This window comes from Eurosta solidaginis, chromosome 5 (assembly GCF_040869045.1).
Source record: "Eurosta solidaginis isolate ZX-2024a chromosome 5, ASM4086904v1, whole genome shotgun sequence".
NCBI lineage: Eukaryota > Metazoa > Arthropoda > Insecta > Diptera > Tephritidae > Eurosta > Eurosta solidaginis.
The window spans coordinates 32,653,548-32,676,079 of NC_090323.1; the positions used below are offsets into that span (position 1 = coordinate 32,653,548).

The 22,532-nt window shown below is 34.8% G+C and overlaps 1 protein-coding gene across 15 annotated transcripts in view; it reads right to left on the bottom strand.

The window, feature by feature from the left end:
- The window catches only part of LOC137251744 (CUGBP Elav-like family member 4), a 922,306-nt gene that overhangs the window by 230,188 nt on the left and 669,586 nt on the right, over positions 1–22,532 (bottom strand). The gene's annotated exons all lie outside the window — the stretch shown is intronic.

The following is a 22,532-nucleotide window of genomic DNA, read 5'->3' on the forward strand; positions in this document are numbered from 1 at the left end:
CAATAGGAAGGAAAAGATCGAGTGAAGATAATAACGTTTGGGCTTGAAAACGGGTGACGGGAGAGGTTGCAAAAGAAAAGAGAGAAAGAAAAGTCAACACTGATTTAGTGTGACTGATATGAGCGGAAACAGAATAAAATATGCATGGCCATGGTGGTATGATGATGGCGCGCTCGCCTACCACACTAAAGGAACTAGGTTAAAATCGCGGGACAAGCAAGAATCAATCAATCTAAAAGAAAATTCTTCTCCTTTGCAGATATCGTTTTGAGTCGGCATAGAACCTGGCAACTTGTATGGCCAATTAAAACGTAGCTCAAGGCAAATTGGAAGAGATGCTCGCCCTTAATATTTGGAGAGGTATATCGCATTTTATTATTATTATTATTTAATTTTTTACTAATTTTATATATCTCTTTTTTAGGCGAGGTCATCTATTATTACAACTACTTATGCAAACTATTATAAGCCCAAAGGGAGTTTTCAATCATGTAAAGAGTTCAATGCTAAATGCAGCTAAGCCAGCAATCTTGAGAAAGTTCAAATGCTGGCCGATGCCATTTTAGTAGTATTGGCATTGCATAGTTTTAGGCGCAAATTATTTTTTAGCAACTTTTAGAAATAGCCGTAAAACTTTGTTATTACTACTACAGAACAACTTAAGCATTAATTTGAAGCTTATTTCGTGGTTAATTTGACATCTATCAGGAATTGGTTTTGAGAACTTTTAGACATTTATTTGGGTTTTTATAGGCTTTCTTTCATATACATTATCATTCGCAGGCAACGTTTGCACAGACCAAAATTGTGAAAGCAGATATGGAGCAGAACCAAATTTCGAAAAACTTTAAAATTACTTATTACTATCGAAAGGAGCTAGATTATGCTGTAGTATTTTCCATCCTGAAAGCACTTGTAATAAATTTTATGGTAAGCATGCTCAAGCAAGCGCTAAACAGTAATAGTGTTTGCTTTCATGCAAATAGTTGGGGTATATGCCCGTTTTTTAAGCTTGGGCTTAGCTTTAACTGGCTATTAAAAAGGGCCTTACTGAATGCTGCCAAGGTATTTGGGGCAAAGCTTAGTGAATAGTAATTATATAGCACCATCTTCCATATGTATAGCGGTTTTGGCGCATATCAAAATAAATTGGACCAACGTGATCATTGAATAACAAAGAATTTTTGATTCAAAATTTTTTTTTTCAAACACTTTTTATTAAAAAATTCATGTTGCTCTTATAAATATATATATTATTTTTGCTTAAACGCTATCTAGATCTTTAAGTGCGATCATAGCGTATCATTGGTTTGCCAATTTCTTTCCGCAAGCTTATTTAAATTTTAGTACCTGCCTAAAAGTATGCAATATATTAAGTTAACGAAGTTTCCATACATTTTTCTACTTTAAAAAAATAGTATGTCATATGTTAACTTGATATTTTATTGCTGACTTTGTGTTATTATAAGAAAGGCATACTTCACAATACATCAGACTTATTTGGAATTATTTTGCCTTTATTATCTTATAATGTTGAAATTAGTAACAACGTGAGTTGCCACTAATATAACAAAACTAACTCAAAGTTAAAATTAATGTTCAAATAATTCCATGAAATCTTTTTTCTTATATTTACATGGAAAACGTACAGTTCATCATACATTAAGGCGAGTTTATGTCTTCATTTGTCACACAATTAGGATGCGCTGAAATATATGCATAATTTTTTCTAAAAGTGTTGTTAAGCTCAACGTGACCACCAAAGGCACGCACGCAATTAATAACAACAAAAGTTAGGCATCTGATTAAGATGAAAATAAGTTTTTCCGCAAAAAATATAAGTTTTATATGAGTAAGTGTATGAAGCACCGAAAATGCCTGGTGGACGAGTGGGCATAAAACCACATAGGGACATGTGGGAATGTATGTGTTAAAGGAAAACAAATTTAATATGCGGCAAGTAGTCTCCACAGAAACAAAAAGAGTACGAGGTTAAGAATATTATAACTTCAATTAATCATCATAATAAATAAAAAGGAAATATATTACGAGAGCACACATTTAGGCGCACACACACATAACTGTTGCTCATCTAATGCCCATGCTTTGACGAAAGCGCCGCGCTGTTGACAGACGTGCAAACAATCAAATATTTGCATAAACATACATCAGATGACTAGCTACCGGAACAGCAATGTGATAGGAAATAAAAATGTCGGATTGTTTTGTTGAGGGGCAAAACAAATTAAAACATTCCGGCGACGTGACTAAACAAATGAAATGATGATGCCATACAAATGCTTGTTGCTTGGTTTTTATTATGTGCACCCCACAGCCGCATGACGATACGTCAAAAATATATATAAAAGAAAAAAATAATATATGTTTGCCAACATTTTTCTTTGGCTTCTTTTTTATGAAGTAAATGTATGCATGATTGTTTGACGCCAATGTAATGCTCGAACGCCAAGACTGAAACGAGCTGCTGTTGCTCCCTTTTGCAAATTTTTGTTCATTTTATATTTTTCTACTGGCTGGCTGCGCAAAATAAAAGCATATTCAACGATGCGCAACAAGCGAGTGAACAAGTGGACGCAAACAAATGGCAAGAGCGTGTAACTATACAATAGTCAAAGTTTGTTGGCATAGCCCATCCGAACATTGTAGCGCTTAATGGGGAAAAAACTGTTGCATACAAACAGGCGGTATACGTTCATTACTAGATTTTTATTTTTTTTCGTTTAAGCCAAAGCAAAGCTGTTGCGCTTTTTGTTTGTTTGTCAAAGCGGTTACTGTGGCGGCATTGCCTGAGTGAATGCCAACAAAGCGTTGAGCAGCAGCAGCAGGGAGAAAATGATTTTGGAAAGGTGTGATGACTGTATAACAAAAAACAAAAGATGAGTGGAAGTGAAATTAAAATTGCACAAAAGTTGTGCAAATATTTGAGAAAATGCGGAAAGTTATGCTCAGAGCCGTGTTAGGTAATGTTGTTGTTACCAAAGTTAAACATATTTAATCGGATTTTAATTGACTTAACCTAACCTTATTCGATCTAAGTAAATTAATTTAATTCAATTCAATTCAATTCAGTTCAATTCAATTCAATTCAATTCCATACAATTCAATTCAATTCAATTTAGTTTAATTTAATTTAATTTGATTTAATTTAATTTAATTTGATTAATCTAGTTTAATGCCCACGACAAGCTACCAAGTTACTTAAAAGTTGGAATAAATTTGGTTTATCTTATCTTATTTATGTCATCAACTTAACTTTAATAATTCATTTCCTAGTTTCGAATTCAGCCCTCCGAACCTAAATAGCAAATTTCATTAAATGCTCATTTGGTAGCACACAACCGCTTAAAAGCAAGCAACAATAAGTCTTCTACTAAAGCCGTTCGTCGAACATGACACATTGTCAGAATTTGGATAAATCACATGTGTCCGCAAGGCAAATTAAATACCTTAGCGAGCTTCTGTTCCGGTAAGACGTCCCACGTATTAAAACAATAACGTGCTGCATACAACAACAAATTCTTTTGACCAAATGTTACATAATTTGCCTTGAGTTGCCAGAAGCTTAACAAGAACACTGTGTAACAAAGAAAAGTATATGAATTTGTGCTACAAGATTTAATCTGGTTTATCTGACTGCTTTCTTAGTTTCCAATTTTCTGTTTTTTATACTCAGCTGAGCAGAGCTCACAGAGTATATTAACTTTGTTCACATAACGGTAATCTGTAATGGCATAAACTAATCGAGATAGATATATACTTCTATATATCAAAATGATCTGGGTGAAAAAAGAAATTCATTTGGCCATGTCTGTCCTTGCGTCCGTCCGTCCGTCCGTAAACACGATAACTTGAGTAAATTTTGAGGTATCTTGATACAATTTGGTATGTAGGTTTCTGGGCACTCATCTCAGATCGCTATTTAAAATGAACGAAATCGGACGTTATCGAAAATTTCGAAAAACCAAAAAAGTGCGATAATTTATTACCAAAGTCGGCTAAAGCGATAAAACTTGGTAGGTGAGTTGAACTTATGACGCAAAATAGAAAACTAGTCAAATTTTTTACAACGGGCATGGCACCGCCCACTTACAAAAGAAGGTAATTTCAAAGTTTTGCAAGCTGTAATTTGACACTCGTTGAAGATATCATGATGAAATTTGGCAGAAACGTTACTCCTATTACTATATGTGTGCTAAGGAAAAATTTGCAAAATCGGATTACGAACACGCCCACTTTTAAAATTTTTTTTTTTAAAAGTCAAATTTTAGCAAAAGATTTAATGTCTTTACAGTATATAAGTAAAATATGTCAACATTCAACTCCAGTAATGATATGGTGCAACAAAATACAAAAATAAAAGAAAATTTCAAAATGGGCGTGGCTCCGCCCTTTTTCATTTAATTAGTCTAGAATACTTTTAATGCCATAAGTCGAACACCAATCCTTGTGAAATTTGGTAGGGGCATAGATTTTATGACGTTAACTGTTTTCTGTAAAAATGGGCGAAATCGGTTGAAGCCACGCCCAGCTTTTATACACAGTCGTCCGTCTGTCCTTCCGCTCGGCCGTCAACACGATAACTTGAGCACAAATCGATATATCTTTACTAAAATTAGTTCACGTACTTATCTGGACTCACTTTATCTTGGTATAAAAAATGGCCGAAATCCGACAATGACCACGCCCACTTTTCGATATCGAAAATTGCGAATTATGAAAAAAATGCCACAATTCTATACCAAATATGAAAAAAGAGATTTGGTATAGAATTATGGAATTTTTTTCATTTTTCGTAACTTTCGATATCGAAAAATTGGGCGTGGTCATAGTCGGATTTCGGCTATTTTTTACACCAATACAAAGTCAGTTCAGATAGGTACATGAACTAAGTTTAGTAAAGATATATCGATTTTTGCTCAAGTTATCGTGTTAACGGCCGAGCGGAAGGACAGACGGTCGACTGTGTATAAAAACTGGGCGTGGCTTCAACCGATTTCGCCCTTTTCACAGAAAACCGCTATCGTCTAGAATCTAATCTCCTACCAAATTTTACAAGGATTGGTAAATTTTTGTTCGACTTATGGCATTAAAAGTATCCTAGACAAACTAAATTAAAAAGGGCGGAGCCACGCCCATTTTGAAATTTTCTTTATTTTTTGTATTTTGTTGCACCATATTATTACTAGAGTGGAATGTTGACATCATTTACTTATATACTGTAAAGATATTAAATTTTTTGTAAAAATTTTACTTTTAAACAAAAATTTTTTTAAAAGTGGGCGTGGTCCTTCTCCGATTTTGCTAATTTTTATTAAGCATACATATAGTAATAGGAGTAACGTTCCTGCCAAATTTCATTATGATATCTTCAACGACTGCCAAATTACAGCTTGAAAAAGTTTTAAAATTACTTGCTTTTAAAAGTGGGCGGTGCCACGCCCATTGTCCAAAATTTTACTAATTTTATATTCTTCGTCATAAGTTCAAAGCACCTACCAAGTTTCATCGCTTTATCCGTCTTTGGTAATGAATTATTGCACTTTTTCAATTTTTCGATATAGAAAAATTGGGCGTGGTTATGGTCCGATATCGTTCATTTTAAATAGCGATCTGAGATGAGTGCCCAGGAACCTACATACCAAATTTCATCAAGATTCCTCAAAATTTACTCAAGGTATCGTGTTAACGGGCGGACGAACGGACGGACGGACATGGCTCAATCAAATTTTTTTTCGATACTGATGATTTTGATATATGGAAGTCTATATCTATCTCGATTCCTTTATACCTGTACAACCAACCGTTATCCAATCAAAGTTAATATACTCTGTGAGCTCTGCTCAACTGAGTATAATAAGGGCTGTTTTGGGCAATACTCAGTATTCTTTGCATGTCGCACATTCTAGGTGCTCCGGTCACCATACTAACCTACCAGCTCCGTGCCCGCAGCCTTTCCCTTAAGGTTACCTAAAACGAGCACTATATAGTATTACAAACTCACCGGCCACATCACAATATTCGTATAAGATACTGTCCTTAAGCTATGCCAAGACCAGTTCATTTGATTGACTAAGAGAATTTCATTATGATAAATTCCAGTAGCTCCTTCAGCTTTGTGTGGTGAGAGTTGTCTGCGCGGTCGCTCCTTTGACTAAAATGAACTGAGGCCACCCACAAAAGGCACGTAAGTAAACGTTTTGCAAAACGGCATTTATGTAAGCTACGTGCAAGCCCAATGGGCTTTGCAATGCACGTTGTTGTTGTTACTGCGCTCATTTTAATGCCTCGTACGTGCCTTGACATATTAGGAAACTTAATAATTTTTAATTGATACATTAAGTGTAAAGCAAATAGACTCAACAATTCTGTGAACATTTACTTGTTGAAGGCAGTTTGCAGATTGGTTGTGTGTATGTAGTAGTAGTGGTTTGCTGTGTATACTACTCGCCTACGGTCGGCCCTTTTTGACATAGCATTTACGAATATATGTACGTATGAATATAGCAGGCTTGTAATGGCTATTTGTGCCTTGTTCCTTTTTGTTCTTTTCTTTCTTTTCTTTTTTTCTGCGTCATTTACAGATTTGCCTTAATTCTCCTTTAGTTTCTTTCTCTTATTTTATTGAGGCCAATCAAATAACTTTCCAATTTATCATTTATTTACATTTTCAATTACGTCGAATATGCTGTTACATACTTTTAGGCATTAGCATGTACATTTTTGTTTTTCCTTTTTTGATTACTGTTTTTGTTGTTTTGCACATATCTTTAGTTGTACATGGCGCTAAATTTATGCGCATCAACGTGCGATTTTGCATTGAGTGCTTTTAAAAAGGATTTCCACTTCAATAATGCGCCAACGCTTTTTATTTATGGAAAACATTTGTTGAGTGTGCAAAAATACAGTAAATAAACACTTAAAGTTTTGCACTTGAAACTGTGTACTCTAACTGAGCAGACAGCTAACTCAGGCAGTATGATTGCATTGATTTCGTATTGCAGGGTTTGAAAAAGAAAACAACTAAGATTCTATGAAATGTCCACAAAGCCTAAAAGTAGGCACTATAAACAATAATAAAGGCGAAAAACTATGATGATTTGGGTTATTAATATAAACAAAGTATTTCAGAAAAATTAGAAATATTGGTTGGAAGGCACTATTCGTGCAAATGATAACCAGTTCCGGTTCTCAGGCGTAGATATGGAAGGGATATACCTACATAGTTTCCAACGTAAAATGAAAGGAGGACTGTCTAGTCAGCAATCGAACACCTAACGGCGCTCGTGAAAAAATCTGCATTATAGTGATAAGACTTATCGTTTTCGCAGCTATGTATCTGCTGAGGAAACGAGATATGTATTAGAGAGTAGTATCGAAAAGAGAAGCTTAAATGATAAAACCGTTCTCCTATATTAAGGTTTTGTTTCCTTTGTTTTCTAAGTCTTTGTTCTCGGAGAGCAAGCTCGCACTTTTCTTTGTCAGTTTCATAGTTCAGGTTCTTGGCTTTCGCCTAATTTTCTTGTACTGTGTTGCCAAACTTTAGGCGGAATCTATGATCATTGAGAGGTATTTAAACTCCAAAGATTCCTCTTCATAAGCGTAGCAATAACCCTTTGTTCTGCATTCCTCGGTAGGCAATCCCAATCACCCAGCCAGCATTAGGCAGCTGCAAAACAAACAAATAATGACGGAGCCCTACTTACCTCCTATAAAGAACTTGATTAAACCGTCAAGTGCATCGACTTAGAAGAGGCCTTAAAATCCATAGCACAGTCGTGTCAAACCTCATAGACTCCGAGATATATCACCAGTTTTACCATTGATTTGTTATAAAAAGAAAAGCGCACCTAGAATTTTACCCGTCTTAAGATTTCAATAACGAGCGAGGAGAAACATAGGGACAGAGATAAAAAAAAGTAGAAGTCGGGAGATGACAAGTAGCTCTTATAAAATAAGAATCTAAGTCAGAAGCGAATAAATTAATAGGGAAGACTTTTCACTCTGATAGTCTCCACCGTCATCCGTAAAGTGGTGCCTGTAGATATTTTCAAGATTCGATGTGGAGATGAATTATGTCAGGCCAAGCCGTAGCAAAAAATCGAAATAAAAACTAAAACCTTTGTAATGGTTTTTAAAGGTGATGCGACTTAAATATAATTTTTTAATGAGACTTCAAGACTTCAAGTTGTTGTTGCTGTTGTAGCGATGAGGCCTTAGGAAGTGTTATAGATGTTGATGGCCCTTTGCCGGATGCAGATCCAGTACGTTCCGGTAACAAGCACCATAAATGTACTAGTCCGACCATCTCGGGAATGATTTGGTATGACCATATGGAACCTTCCAGGCCATACCGCCCTCCCACCCCCTAGATCCACACCGATATTGGGGTGGTCAGAGCCTCAGCTTCTAAAGAAACAGGATTCGCCACGGCTAAGTGAATTTGACATTTTTTATCTTTGCTCACTACTTGAAATAGTCCGCCGGCTTCTCCGGTGTACTTGGTACGAATAGAGAAAATGGTGTATACCTTAACGCGCATAACTTTTGTGAAAGAGTTTTCTAAATTTGTACACACTTCAGCATATCCACGCATGAAATCTCCATTCATGTTATTAAGCATTTTTGATTTTGCTTACTGGGTTGCGAACACATTCTCACCATATCCATTTATTGAAATCCAAGTCAAACTCAATAAGAAATCAGTCACATATACGAACATGCTGTGCCTTAATAGCTGTGGATTCAATAGCAATTAACATAAGCAAATACATATGGGCATGCTAGCTTACACTTAAGCCTTCTTTCACACAATCGCACGAACGTATAAGCTTACCAATAAAAAGGAAAGGGTCCTTACATCCTTGCAGTGCCATACTAAACGGCAGTGGTCGAGACAAAAAGCTGGGCGTGGTAATAATGCTTGATAAAACAAATGAAAGAACAATGTGAGAAGACATGACATAGCAAGCTTTTATGCGCATACGTGCAAAATCATTGTTGGCAGCAGCATGAAAAACAAAAAATGATGAAGCTTTACTCATATGTACGTGGACAGCAGGAGGCGGTGTATATATATAGAAGAATAAGTTGACCAAGGAATAATAGGATAACTTGCAAGACGGCATTACAGCAGCAGTAAAAAGAGGATTTGCGGGATTGTGTGTGAGAATTGGAAAGAAAAGACTATTTGCTTGTGTATGCCTTATATGATGAGACGTGAGTATGCTGCTATGAGAAAAATGGCTCTTTTAATTTAAATGCAAACACCTTTGTGTGTCGTACATACATACACATGCATCCATACAACACACATGTTCACATAATTACTTATCACATAATACTTACATACATATAAACTTCTTATATTGTTTCACAACAGCAACTGAAGCTTAAACTTAAGTGAACATATTTTTGTTTTTGCTTTGGCCATAGCAAGGGATTTATGTGATAATCATTTAAGTGAAAATTTAATTGCATACTTTATGGATGGGTTTTTAAAAGATTTCGCATAGGCTTAGTGCGAACACACAGATGTAAATATATTTCCACAAAGGAGCAAGCAGACATGTTATACAATATATGTGAGTATAAATGGAATGAGAATTTGCACTGAAATAGTATACAAAAGTAACAATGTACTATATTTACAAGTAAAACATGATAAAAGACAACACCGGGTGGCCTGGTAGCTTATAAATGGCAGGCTGCATGTACGTAAAATTTATGTAAAAGTTAAGTAATGGTGTAAGGGGCCAGCTTGCATGACAGCTATAAAGGTGGGCAGTAACTTAAGCTTTTTTTCACTTTTCCATATAGTGATGAGCATAAAAACATTAATTTATGCATATGTACTTATATTTATATGTATAATGCAATTCATACATTTGCCCATAAACAAAATGTCGAGCACGCCTGCAAGTAGGCAATAAATATACCAAACTGACTTGTATGTCGAAAGGTAAGGCAATTTAATACCGATAGATAAATATTGCTTGGGCTTAATATTTTGAAGTATTTATGTTTAAGCGCTTTTTATATAACACCTCTGTATGTGCAGCTGTAAGTATGTATATATTCGCATAGTAAAATAAAATTTATGTTTAATAAAGTATGTTAAACAAAGAGTTTCGATTTACGTGAGAGCTTAAGCAGAATTTGCTTTATTATTGCTTTAATATATATATAGGCTGTATTTAAGTTATACAGGCTATGTTGTTGTTACTGTGGCGATAAGGGCACTCCCCGAAAGCCTTGCGGAGCGTTATCGATTTTGATGGTCCTTTGCTGGATGCAGATCCGGTATGGTCCGGTAACAAGCATCCTAAAGGTACTAGCCCGACCATCTTGGGACCGATTTGGTATGACCACATAACACCTTCTAGGCAATACCGCCAACCCACCCTCTAGATCAATCAGGAGCTCGGGGTCGCCAGAACCTCGGCTGTTAATGAAACAGGATTCGCCACGGGTAGGTGAGGTTGACAATTGGGTTGGAGAAGCTATAGATTGCACTGGCCACCCCTTGAAATAGGTGCGCTACACAACCCCCTTGTCACCTCTTACAACAGGCATACCTAGCGCGGGTATATTGTAAGCCCTCTAACCCGCTGGGGAATTACACAGGCTATCGCAGTTATTTATAAGTAAAGTAATTCGACGTCGAGTAAATCATGTATGCCTATTTGTTACTGAAAAAATTGAAGACGCAAAAAGGTGACGTAGAGGCCTAGCGATATATTTATGGTGCCCAAAATTATGTAATAATTAAACTATTGGGGAATGAACTATGTAAACAAAAAATAATGCAACTCAGTGAGCCTCTTAATATTTATATCCCACAATATCTACTTTACATATTGGTCTCATATAAAGTTTCACAGGAAATTTAAAAAAGTTTTCTACTCAGTGTAGCCAGAAATTATGCAAAGTTTATTTTACGAAAGGATTTATATGGTATTTATTTTCTGTGCATACAAAAGACGTGCATTTATCATATTTTAATTCATATAACCTAAAAGTATGCAATTAATTTTACAAAGAGCGTTATGATTGGAAACAATCATCCATTAAGTTTTAGATGCAAGATACAAGAGATAGGCGGATCAAATGACGAATTTCTTTGGCGATGTTTTAGCTTCTTTTCTGTCTCAGCCGTGGAAATTGCCTGGACATTGATCAGTCATAGCTTCGGCTATTTTAGTTTTCGTTATTACAAGCTATGTGCCATTTTTGCCCGCCATATCTTCGCCTAAAATATCTTTGGAGGCTATGTCTCCTATGGAGGGTGTCTTGCAATTATTTTTTTATATTTTCGCTCGAATGAATTACCATGACGATATTTTTCCCTTATCCGCGAGAATTCTAAAATTTCGATCTTTACGTCTATCTCTTAGACAGCGGCTTACTGTACTTAAGGAAAAGGCGGATGAGGTAATTTTCAATGCCCTAGGCAGTCTAATTTGGAATCTGTGTCAGTTTCCACACAGAGTACCAGTAGCATCCTAAAGTAAATGCTCAGGGCTTGCCAAAACTAGCCTGCAGAAATGCCAAAGGGTAACATTTTGATATAGGCAAAGAGAGTAGTAGTACTATAGAGTCTTTGATATAGGTCGAATACCACTTATATTAGAAATATCATAGAAAAACATCCCAGCAATTTGTTTATGAAGCAATTTCTGGAGAGAGGCTGAGAGTTAATACCGAATAGTTATTTCATGAGGTGAAAACTAAGATAAGGCAAGCCGTTCAATAGTGTAAATTTGAAGAGCTCGAGCATGCTGGTTCATTAAAGGTGAACCATCACTGCCTTCAAAGAACCATCTAATGCCTAGAAGTATGCAATACTATATAAAGGTAAATCTAGGACATCATACTTTTGGATGAATTAATACATTAGCATTCGAACCTGGTTTTGTTTTATTTTAAAAATACAACAAATGAAAAATGTGGATAATTAAATACGAATTTGGTGTACAGGAGATTTCATTTAAAATTGAGACTTAATTCACTAATATTTTTCATAGTAAATGAAAATGTACAATAAAAAGTATCGATATATACTGTCTATATGTAGTCGTAATGGACCGGCCAGTTTAATTAATATGTAGCGTAAACAAAAACGAATCTTCAGACTAAATAAAATTAACTAATGAACGCCTAATTGAAGGCTAAGTTTTTTCGAAATTCACAACTAATTGAAAATATTCTAGTTTCTGTAAATTTTTTGCCTTAGCATGGCTTCATTTATTAATTTGTAAACGCGTTTCATCATTATTTGGAATGTGCGCTTTACGAATTTGTTTTAGTCTTTTAAAATCAAATTTAAAATAACACTTGAATGATTCTCTTTTGAAGAGATAAAATAAACAAGATTTAATATACATCTCAATACTATAATGGCCTATAAAGCTTTAAAATAAACCGCATTACAGCACTAAAATGACTGAAAGTACATCGGTTGCTAGCTAGCTCCTAAAAGTATGCAATAATAATTGTGCAAATATTTATAATTACTTAATATTGTAATAATCTTTTACATTTTGCAGCCAATGGCAAAATATTTAAATGTAAACAATGAACCGAGTAAACGAAGGGCACTGTACAAACTTAATATACACATAGAAAAATGTATACATACACACACAAAACACACAAGTGTGCATACAGTCAGTGTGTTTGTGCAGCGTAATGAAAATTGTTCATTGTATGCTAGTTTAAACAGTTGAGAAAGATTCTACTAAGCAAACAATTGCATGTAAACATATTCATAAAAAGCTCTGAATATATTGAAGTTTCATATTAATATGTGTATAGCCAACATCCGAAAATTATGCTATGTTTTATAAACCTACACATCCGTATACATATCTACGCTCGGTAATTATACATTAGAGGAATTATTGTAAATATCCCTTAGGTTATGCTCTGGTAAAGGACCGAAGTGCTGCTTACATTTTAAGCTGTGCAAATTTGTTGGCGCTTTGTGTGTATGTATGTGCTTGTAAAGTCTACTTTCAGGCGCTTACTACATTATTATTAATATATTATTAACACAATATTTACTTGGGTCAGCAGTGCAGCCATGATTTTTGAAAAGAACACAAATCTTCTAAAATATCATATTTATAAAAAAAAAAATATGAGAAGAAGGATAATAAAAAATACTGCTAAAATCACGAGGAAAAAGAAAATTGAATTAACAAGCTGGAGCATAAGGCAATTGAAGGGTACTGTTACACGTAAATGCTTTTAATCTTTATTGTATGAACAATTTTTAATTAAAATATACATTTACTTTTACATTGCTTACACTAAGGTGGCATGGCAAATTACAAGGATTACAAGCTTTGGCAAAATGCAAATATTTACTATAAAACTTGTGCTTACTGCAGCATGCGAGCGTATTTTTAATAAAGTAATTTGGCAAATTTGGTTGAGCTTGGGATTAGCTTAGCATTTTTGTGTTTGCCGTTTTGCTTCAACGAACGACTAAGAAAACGTGAGCATGTTGGCATGAAATTTTATATCAACATAAATGCTGATGTGCGCTAAAACATAATTACAGGCGCGTAATTAATAAATGGGTGAGTCAAAGTTTTACATGAGAAATTTGGTAAAGCATATGAGTGCTACATAATTCTGTTGCACACTTTTTGTGTGGCATTGACTGCTGTAAGTTTCTGTAATATAAAGTAGCGCTTATTTATAAAGTAGCTACTAGAAAATTACGCAATTAGAGCTAATGCCAAATCGATTTTAGTGCAGATGCCTCAAGTATGGTTTTATGCTGTGCTTGCTTAGTTTCAAAGTTATTGCATAACTTTATTGCTACGTATCGTTTTTTTCTGCTCGTGACCTTGACTTTGAGGGTCATTAAAGTACTTCTGTGCTGCGTATCAAAAGTAAATCTAACTATCGTTGCATAGTTTTGGGAGCCAGTTTACAATTTTAAGAAGGTTTTAAAGTAATTTTGAAATAAGCTATTTCTGAAATGATCTTCAAATATACCTTCAAGGTTCGATTTTCCACAAAAAATATATTTTCAAAAATTTGAGGTGCGTTACGAATAATAATTGAAGATAAGCAGCGGTTCATGATTTCATTTTTTTTGTTGGAATCACAGTAACCTTCGCTTTAAATTTCTCGTAAAATATAATTCAATTAATTTAATAATTTGGGAAAAATTTAAACAACGTGACATCAGGACGGACAAGGCGACAGCTGTTTCGATTATACCTTGTAAATCTCTTCAAAGCCTTTTCTCCCGGGAGTGGGAGTCGAACTCGCACCCCTACGATAGTTGAAATGGTTGTAAACGCATTCAGCTACGTCATGCCTGTTGTGAAGTCTTTTCCCATTAAATAAATTATAAAATTAAAAAATTGCTTCAAATAAAGGTTTTCATACATTTAAAAAAAAAAAGCAATATGGGCAATCCCCGATTATTAAAAATAATTCAATTAAGTTTTTTGATAACTAGCGTTTTCCATAGATTGACTATCACATAATTCAACTACCTTTTAAAAATATAACTAGCACCTAAAAGTATGCAACATATAGAACTAAGAGGCTATCGTGGTTGAAAATTTCCGGCTGACAGGGAGTCATCTATAAATCTTATAAAATAAAGTCGCTAAATGCCATGTATGCACATAACTTCACACAGAATGCTCCGATTTTAAAACGGTGTTTTGCATTTGAAAGCTTAGCTACGTCAGATGGTACAGTTAATATCATTTGAAGATATATATTATAGGGGCGTGGCAAATTGCCAAAATGTAGTAAAAAATCATGAAACTTTTGTTTACACAGCTATAACTCATAAACGGATGGATGGATTTAAAAAATTCTACTTTTCAGTAAAACTTTGAAATATTTACCTTCGATTTGCATCAAAAAAAAAAAAAAAAAATACTTGACTCCTTTCTTATATCAGCCAAATTGTTTAAACAAAAGTAACATTTTTACCAAAAAATTCGTGTGTGTGTGAATGTTCGGTGTCAACTGTTCGCGATAATTGCTTTTGAGTTAGGTATTATGCGACACATACGTACATATGTACATAGCATTCGCTGCGTTATTTAAATTCGGGCGTAGGTTTATAGGCATGTATGAATGTACATATGTATGTATTTTCATATCATATCAGCTTGACATAGGTATATACATACATATTTATGTAACACAAATGGTTAAGAATGCATACATCTATTGAAAAATAATCTTTCGTTAAAAATATTAAACATTTCCTTAAAATTCTTCAAAAAAGTTTTATTTTTTGGATTAAACCTTTAAAACTGCGCAACGGATTTTCATGCGCTTTTTTCTAATAGATAGAGTGATTGAAGTTTGTAGATTGTATAATAACATCCATTAAATAGTGGAGAAATACTGTTATTTATGAAGTTTCTAATGTGATGTATATATGTACATATATAAGAGAAAGTGGTGTTAGTTACACTATTTATAACTCAAGAACGGATGAACAGATTTGGCTGAAAATTGGTGTAGGGGTAGCTTAGAACCAGGAGACATGCATAGATACTTTTTATCCCGTTCTGGATAGGGTATTCAGATCACAACATGGACCTGGGTAATCCTGGGATATGTTTGTAAAATGTGGGCATCAAATGGAAGCTGTTTATGGGAACTTTGATACGGGGTATTTTTCGTACCCGCGGGTGACTAGGGTCTCGAGATATAGGACAAAATGTGTACCCGGGTACCCCTAGAATGTGATTATAGAATATGGATAACAAATGAAAGCTGTTGATGAGTGCTTTAGTACAGGGTAGTATTCATACCTATTGGTGACTAGGGTCTCGAAATTGGGGCCAAAACGTGGACCCTGATACCCCTAGAAAGTGTTTATACAAGAAGGATAACAATGGAAAGCTGTTGATGAGTGCTTTAGTACAGGGTAATTTTCATATCTGTTTGTCACTAGGGTCTTGAGATATAGGCCAAAACGTGGACCCTGATAACCCTAGAAAGTGTTTATACAAGAAGGATAACAATGGAAAGCTGTTGATGAGTGCTTTAGTGCAGGGTAATTTTCATATCTGTTTGTTACTAGGGTCTTGAGATATAGGCCAAAACGTGGACCAGGGTAACACTAAGATGTGTTTTTACATTATGGGTATCAAATTCAAGCTGTTGATGAGTGGTTTAGTGCAGGGTAGTTTTCATACCTATAGGTGACTAGGGTTTCGAGATATAGGCCAAAACCTGGACCCGGATACCCCTAGAATGTGTGTGTAATATGGATATCAAATGGAAACTGTTGCTCAGAGCTTTAAAGTAATTTTCATTGTGATATTCGATTTAGTCGCATCAACCTGGCAAAACTGATAAATATGCATGCGAAGTCGAAAAAAAGCATGAATTGATAATACCCACATACCTATTTACATACGTCCTATTCGATTTGTCTGAAATTTGGTATATAATTTTGTCTATATTAGTATTTACGATCCTTTTTTCGGGGAAGTAGACCAGAGACGGGCTGGGAATGCGATAAGGACTAGGATTGGGACTGAGACCCGGAGTCGGAATGGAACTCGGAATGGGACTGGAACAAAATACATACCACCCTCTGGGACTGACAATAAGGGATGAAGAAGAATGGGAAAAACTTGAGAGAAGAGAACAGAGGGAAGGATAAGGAGATTGAGAAAGAGATAGAGTGAGACGAAAATAGATATAGATGAAGCGAAAAAGACGGAGGGAGGAGTGAATAAAATGATTAAGAAGAAGTGAAGAGGGGAGGGCAGAGTTAGAGAGAAAAAGCTTATTAAAATGTATGCAGGTAGACCAAATTTAGGGCAGAAAAATGTCTGACGGGTCTGCTAGTATATATATAAACAGGATATTGCGTGAGAAAAAATATATAACTATGAGATTAACATGTTAAAACAAGCAAAGATCTTCCAACAGCACTACACGCTTTTCGCTTAGTCATAAAATTTCGAATTTTTAAAATTTCCAAAATTTTTCTTCTACCACAGTTTAAATGCCACTATTAAAAAAAAAAAAATATTCTGGTGGCGCCTAAATGCATTCAAATAAAAAGCACGAAAAATTGGTGCGTTTAACCATATTTCGCTCAGCCCATAAAAGCTCAAGCACATTTGGAGTATATTTTATATTACGACCTGAAGAAAATGGATTTATGTGCTTACTCCTTTCTATAACAAGTCGGATTGCTTAGCAAAAGTTGGCACAACGACAGTCAGGCACATAAACTAAAAGTGAGTATCTAAAGCAGGAGAGAGCCGGGCGAAAGAAACGAATTATAAAACCCGTTCCCACCTTCGGATGGTTTCATTTCAACTGGCAGTTATCCCTGAGCTGTTAGTGAAGTCTCTAGATTAACTAGATTTACAATATTCCATATAGCACCCTGTATAACTGCCGATTTTTTGTAGCGTTTTAAAAATTTTATCAAACAAATTGAAATTTTTGGAGTCCGTGTGTTCAACGTAATAAAATTAAGGACTTAGACATACATATCTCATCGTATCTTATCAAAGTTTTGGACGTTTATTCTTGTGCCAATGTAGTTGAGCGATAAATTTGGGAAAATTCCAGCATAGAGTTATGAAATACTAGTCTTGCTTATAAGCATTTAGTAGCTTGTAGTGCATACTTTTGGGCAGACAAACTTTAAATTTATTAATGGCGAAGTTTTATAACAGGTATTTTATTAGAAACCAAACTACTTGTAGGCTACATATTTTATAGCATAGCACTAAACGATCTTTATACACAATTTGTAGTACACATTTAGGCATATGCCTGAAAATTGTTACTAAAATATGCGAGAATTTAATGCGTCTCCAGCGAGTTAGGCGTTCAGTATATAGTAGGTATGCCTGTCGTAAGAGGCGACTAAAATACCAGATTCAAGGTGCTGTGTAGCGCAACCATTCAGGTTGCCAGCGCAATATATAGCTTCTCCAAACCCAATTGTCAACCTCACCTATCCCCGGCGAATCCCGTTTCACTAACAGACGAGGCTCTGGCGACCCCAAGCTCTTCATGGAACTTGGTGGTGGGGAGGGATCACCTGAAGGTTTAATGTGGCCATATAAATCGTTCCCGAGATGGTCGGGCCAGCACCTTAATTGTGCTGTGTTACCGGAGCGTACCGGATCTGTATCCGGAAAAGAACATCGATAACACTCCCCGAAGTCTTCGGGGAGCAACCTTATCGCTACAACAACAACAACAGAAATTAATGCGCTCTATAAACAGATAGTTTTCCGCAGTTATAAGGGACCATTTTATAATATCTAAAGAGTAAGTATGGAAACGGAGTGTAATAATATCTATTACTATGAACAAATTTTTAATATTTATTTATTTTGTTTATGGTATTTCACGACCCTTGAAGCAGATGAGCAAAAAACTGTACGAAAATAAACTAAAATATAATCGCTTCTATCGATTGCATAAAAACATTGAAATTAAAAGAACCTTTAAAAGTCATTGCATACTTTGAGGCGGATAAAATTTAAATGCACTTCAAAAGCAAACTATTAAACTGTAACATATTATCTCAAGTTTTTATGAATTTTGATATATAATTCGAGAATTCGCGTTAATTAAAGCTATTTTTGCTCCGTCAGCCCATAATTATGCAATACTGATTTTACGTTATTTCAAGGTATCTTTATACCTTTCATGAAAATGAAATGGTATATTAATTTCGTCACGAAACCCAAAATTGTAAGTCCTTAATGGAAAATAGATAGACCCACCATTAAGTATACCGAAATAATCAGGTTGAAGAGCTGAGTTGATTTAGCCATGTCCGTCTGTCCGTCTGTCTTTTCGTAATTACTGCTCTATTTTAAGAGCTAGAGGCTTCAAATTTCAACGAATGCTTACCTATATAGCATATATTGTTGTCTAAAAAATCATACAGATCGGTGGTATATATAGTATATATATGGTGGTATATATAGTATATATATATAGTATATATATACATTTTCGCAATTTCTACCACATTTTAATAGCTATAAGCTTCAAATTTAACCGATTGCTTACGTATATAGTATATATTGTTGTGTCAAAAAATCATAGAGGTCGGTGATATATATAATATATATATGATGGTATATATAGTATATATATATAGTGTATATATATTTTTTTTGCGATTTCGGCTCCATTTTAACAGCTAGAAGCTTCAAATTTCACCAAATGTTTACGTGTATAGCATATATTGTTGTCTGCAAAAATCATAGGGACCGGTGGTATATATAATCTCATACAACCGATTGTTCAGATAAGAAACTTTGCGCAATTCCTTCCCCATTTTAACAGCTAGAAGCTTCAAATTTCACCAAATGCTTACGTATATAGCATATATTGTTGTCTGAAAAAATCATAGAGATCGGTGGTACATATATTATATGCCCCATATAAACTGTATTTATTTGCCCATTTTTTACGGCTAGAAGCTTCAAAATTCATAAAATTTCATCAAACAGTTACGTTTACGTCATATATTGTTGAAATACGTGATTCGTAGTCATAGTTTTTACGCGCAGACCACAAAAAACCTGAAACTTTGCATCCTCACACAAAGCACCTACCTATTTTTTATTTTATATTTATCCTAAAAATCGTTTAGGTATGTAGATCTGTTCACTATATATTTCTTATCTTATACATCCGATTATTCGGAGATTACGAACGGGATAAGATTATTGTTCAGCCCCATTCATGAAAGGTATGAAGTCTTCGGCACAGCCGAAGACAGTCCCGTCCTTAATTGTTTTTCTTTCTTTTTAGTATTTAACTTAAACCGATATACATACATTTCTATTAGCTTTGACAAACAGCTACTAAAAGCAATATTAATTCAAACTAATCCGTTTTGTTTTCGTTTAGCAGCAAAAAAAAAAAACGCTCTTATCCGGTGCTATACAAAATATAGAGTTAGTTAGTTAGTATGTTTTTAGATAAATTTAAGTTGAATGTGCATTAAAAGCAAACTAAATCACAATGCGTTCACAATCAAAAGTTTTTATGAATTTTGATATTTAATGTGAGAATTCATAGTAATAAAAGTTATTTCTGCACAGTCAGCCTATAATTATGCAATTTTTTTTTGTTTGAGCTTCAGGGTATTTCCTTTTTTTTTGTAAGCACTTAGCTTAATACCGATATAAATAAATTTCAATTAGCTTTGCTGACCATAAATTCAAACTAAGCCACATTGCATGCTTTTAGGCGCCACTACAAAAAAATAAATTATTTTATCATAAAATTTATATAGTATATTTAATATCAGGTATACACGCAAATCCCCAATTTTTAGTGACAGCACATGCATTAATGCACTGCCGCGTGAAAAATTTATGTTACACATTTAGGCGCAAAGCTTGGTTAATTCATTGCGTTAATCTAACTATCGGCAGAAAAACAAATGTTACTGCGACAGGTGCAATAAGCGAAAGGAAAATGATCAGCCGCAATGAGCGCTTACTTAATATGTGGTATATATGTGGGAAAAAATGTAGGCTAAAACAAAAAACAAAAAAAAAAAAAAAAAAACAAACAACAAATTACACACAGCATTAACTAAATGTCGTAAAAATGTGAACTAAATTAAAATCAAAAGCTAATCCAGCTGCTTAATTTAATTACGCTAAAATAAAATGTCACTAACTCAATTAAATTTTAATGTGTATAGAACGCCTGTGGTGCACGGCCTTGCTGCACAAGTGTGCGTGGGTGTGTTGGGTGTGTAATGTGATGACAGCTGACACATGTATGTATGTGTAACGGTGTATGGGTATTTGTGTGAACATAAAAAATAAAATGCAATAACAGTAACAGTAAATAAAATAAAGAAAGACAACACAAAAAAAATACTGTTATAAATTTTCATTTACAATTTCAATCAGTGGTTAATCCTAGAAGTGACACAAACATGCGCGCACGCACACACTGATACATATGTTTGTATGTAGGAGACAGAAAAAAATTGTAAAAATAAATAGTGGATAGATAAACAAATACAGCGAGCGGAAATTGTTGTGCATACGCTTTGTCAGGAATAAATTTATACAATATTTTGTTTGCACAGTGTGCAAGAGCGTTTTGTTTTCGTTTTTCCAAAGCCCCGTCTCACCCTACCTTTATCCACAGCTTAAATGAATATTGTAGCCTAGCGGCAAGGCGATTTTTGTACCGGATGTAAGTGTTACAGAAATTTAAGCACGTACAAGGCATTTATTTCGTTAAAGCGCGTCACGAACCAAAGCTTAAGCCGGTACAATGTTGGGAAGAAGCGAAATAGTACGAGGGGTGCTGGAGCTTGTAAGCTTTAGCTATATATTTTTATTATCAAGCGCTCACCACTCCATCTTCCGCTCTCTCTCTCTCACTCTCACTCTCTGTATTCTTGTGTGAACAGCATGTGGTCATTACTAAAGCATTGTTGAAAAAGCATTGCAGGCCAACAAGCGCTTTGTGGCAAAGCTAGCAGGGTCAAATTTGACAATAATTCTCAATTTCAAATTGAATAAATTAACGAATGTGCGCTAGATGGCGCTGTGAGCATACAACTGTAGTATGCGAGTCTATTTGTTTACAAATGGTTCCAAATACGCGTCTAGCGTTTAACAACTTAATTCCAACAATCGCTCACTCTCTGGCTCTTCACACCCTTACTAAATTTTATCGCCAGCTTTAGTCTTGACTACTGCGCGACGCTAAAGCAAACAAACCAAATGTATACCCATGTGATACACGGAACGCACAACATTTTACTGTGTAAACATTTTCAAAGTGAAACCAAAAAATGCTATTAAACCAATATTTGTACGGTGGAAACGACAAATAATACAAGTAAAATAAAAAAAAAAAATATTAGGCACCACAGAAGCAACAGGATTGCAAGCAAATCAAAGAGCTCAAGCTTTGTCTTTGGTTGTGTCCTTTGCCTAAATCCCATGTCGATTAAGTAAAATGCTGTTGCTATTTTGTCTAATTTCCACAAAATGCTTTGTTGAAAAAAAACGTAGCATACACTAAGGCGCATAAACATAGTGACCCTTACTACGTTGCATTCAAAATACACACACACACACACGAATGCGCACACATGACTTCTACTTGTGTATTTTTCTTCTCATCTCTGTTCATTTCATTGTATTTTTGCTTTATCTCCCACTTCCTTGTTGCTGTTTACCACTTAAACTCTGTTCGAGCCTCAGTCCAGCAGCTCATTTTGGCTTAAGAGATTTAAAACTTCTATTCTCCAACAACGCTTTGCTTGATATTTTTCCAATTACTGTCGTATTTGCTGTTAAGTGTTGGAATTGTTTGTGAGATGCTTTAAGCTTGTATTTGGCATTTGTTAAGCTTTTTTTTTTAATTTGTTTGTTGGTCCGATTGGTCAGATAGACCAACGTTAAATGAAACATATTGGATTTGGCTTGTAATATGTGTGAGTAATTTTAATTTTGTGCTGGGTCTGATTGTATTAAGAT